Raw genomic sequence first — 3,168 nt, forward strand, 5'->3', positions numbered from 1 at the left:
ATCAGTGTCCTGTTCAGTGTTCGACCTGCAACCCTAGTGGCTCTTTGTGCTTGCGGTCCGACATGTTGGACAGCGCCACGCTTTACGCCATGTCTCGCTTTTTGACCTGTGCGTCGGTTGTGCACCTCCCGCACACTTTCTGAAGTTATATACATAAGTACAACCCCCACACGTAAAACCCTTTTCATCTGGAGAATCCTTACTGCAGGCAGGACAGACTTCCGGAGCCATGACAACGTAGAGCTGGACTCAAGTTCACAAGCGCGTTTTCTAGGAACGCACAACGAGAAGGAAAAAAAGAAACTGTGGCGGCGACAGCAGCAGCAAAGGTAACTAAGTAAAGCAAAAAATGATGCGAAGAAATTTCCAACTGGCGTGAGAAGTGCAGTTGAAATACTGTTGAGGGTCGGTCGATAAAGCTGCTGCCGCTGCTGCTGCCAAAATGTCACCAAACTGCGCCACTTTATTTTTATTTATCAAATTTGTAGTCTTGAAAGTGCTGTCTTGATGCATCTGTTACGTCGTGTTGTTGCCAGTGCCTTTCGGTCTATTTTAAAGCCATTAGAGTGCTTTCAAATACTTTCGTAAAAAATGAACGTAAACGTGTTACGCACGTTACACAACAGCGTTGTCCTCACCCCGCATACTCAGTGCGGCGTTGGATTACTGTGGCTCACTTACGGTACGACATTGTACAGTGCTAAGAAAACAGAAACGCGAATAACGTCTGTGTACACGCTGAGAAATAGCATGATCGAGCATGGCGTCAACGATTGCTTCGCTTATACTGCGAATTGATCCGATGGCTGTATTCTCGCCTTCGTTCATCGCCAGTAAATAGGGAATTCATCTTTTGTTTTCTTCTCTACTACCTATCTACTAATCGCAAGCTATAAGCAGATCGGCCGAACAAATTTCTGCGATACTTTGGCGATTCTGGCGACCGTAGGCCTTATGAGAGGCGCGGGCGTATGAACGGCAGCGTCTGTGGACACGGATGGTTTTTGTTTGTAAACGTTTGGCACAAGGCTCCAGGTGGCGCGCTGGTTAAGGTGCTCTTACGATTGCGTGTCCGCAGGTTAAAGTAAATGTCATTGGGAGCACACCACGGTTTCTCAAAAAGAACTTGGGCTTAACGCACGCTTGAAGGGTGAAACGTTACCGAAAAAAAGCTTTATTTCCTTTGCCTATACCTTCGCAGCCACTAGCTGTCCGTTTACCGTGCGCTGCTTTCTTTTTCTTCTGTTGTTCCGTGGCTTTCTCCCGTAACCTCTTCGGGCAACCAGCTGCTCTCGTAGCCACACACAGAAGCTTCAATCGCCCATCTAAGTTATCCTTTAAAAGGCTGCGGAATCTCAAGCAGCAGAACGAAGCACAGTCAGTGAGCTGAATGAAGGAGCAACCGACGAAACCTTTTATTTTCGGATACAGTCAACGGAGGTGTGTGACACTACGACTTGTAAAAAGAACAAAATCGTGCGTACAACACGGAGTCACAACAGCAAGAGGTGCAGGGTACTGTGGCCTATAACTAAATGAGTCCTGTGAAAGGCTGACATTTTGAGGAAAACGGGAGTGTCTACGAATTTTATGCACCGGCAGAAATGCGTCAAATATTCAAAAGTTAGGTAGGATTGCGCTTTGTGTATGCTTACGGAAGAACACACGTTCCACGTCATAGCCTTCACCAGTGCCTACTTCCCCACAAAGCATTCGACCCACTCAGTGCTCGCGGAGCCAGCTGTTCCAGTCACTCTGCCGTTAGCGGCCGTAGGGTAACTTGCGATGCCAAATTCTTCGTAACCATGAGCACCAAAATGATTATCCCATAGACACATCTGAAATTATAAGAAGAGTTTTCCTTGTACCGCTTTGTTTCAGTAACAAAAAGTAGATAAACAGCATTTTCTAACTGATGTCCTTGGCAAATTGCGTAAATATTACCGCAACATTGGAATTCCCCAAGATATGAAGGTGCTACTGTAGGATTAAAATGTTCAATCTACACACAGTGGCAGCGTGAAAAGACCACTTGCAGCGTTCACCTGCTGGCGACAGGAAATACTTTTATTTGTGCGCGCGACTCACGTTTCTCCATTTGTCTACCCGTACGGTGTAGGAAAGCGCAGACTTTTCTTGTTAATCTTACCGAGTGTCTCCCTCTCTCATAAAGTTGCTGCAGAGGATAAAATTCTTGACATCTCGTGTAAAGAGTGCATGATTTTCTTTAGCACTATTTCTTGCGTTAGCGCCAAGAAAGAAGCAGTATCCTTATGACTCGCACAAATCAGTGAAACGAAACCAGCTTCAGAAATGAATTAGTTGAGGTGCCTATACAGACACAGAACTAAAAGATACACACTAGCGTGAGAAAAAGGAGGCTGGCCTTGCTGGCATGAAAACAGTGCTTGGCGATCGTAAGAAGCGGTTGTGTGCAGCCATTCACCATGGTGTATTATAAATCATACTTCTCTATAAAGGACTGAGAAAGCTAGCACTAACACAGCATTCAGATTCTGGCAAGTCAAAGTCAGCTTGATGGCGGTAAATTGCCGAGGACAGTGAAATCACAGTTATTACCTGCCAGCAAACCACTTCTGCTCATAGCGAAGAACAGAGGCTCGCGCCCGACTCACCCAGCCTATTTCTCTAACGTGTATTCATTTTTTTTTCTTAGAAGAATAATCTGAGTAATAAACTCTTTATCTATATGCACTCATGAGACGTTCGGTAAAGCGCGACCATCGCATCACCATTATTTCAACCAGAAGAACGATACCGCTTGCCGCCTGTAACATGGCGTACTGCATAAACAAACCGCTCAGGTCGAACTGAAAGGTCTCAGTCGTAGCAGTGTAACTACATTTAACCTCATTTCTCGAATACAGCCGGCCTTCTTCAGTGGCAAGAAAGAATCTCCTCAGAGGTCTGTATGCTGGCAGAGACTTGCGAACTCGTAACCCGGTGAGAATAATTTTGAAGTGCTGTTTGAACTCTCGAACGGCCGGAAATTTCTCGCGTAAGGCGCAGGGTTGCTCAAGCGTGGTGTAACATACTCGGTCATCTCTGTGAGCACAGGCGAGGCAGTCTTGGTAGCTTCTTGTGGTTACTTCCTCGCCATCGTGTCGCAGGAAGGTGGCTCGAAGCTTGCGTATCAGTGATCCCTGC

This window comes from Dermacentor andersoni, chromosome 11 (genome assembly GCF_023375885.2).
Source record: "Dermacentor andersoni chromosome 11, qqDerAnde1_hic_scaffold, whole genome shotgun sequence".
Lineage (NCBI taxonomy): Eukaryota > Metazoa > Arthropoda > Arachnida > Ixodida > Ixodidae > Dermacentor > Dermacentor andersoni.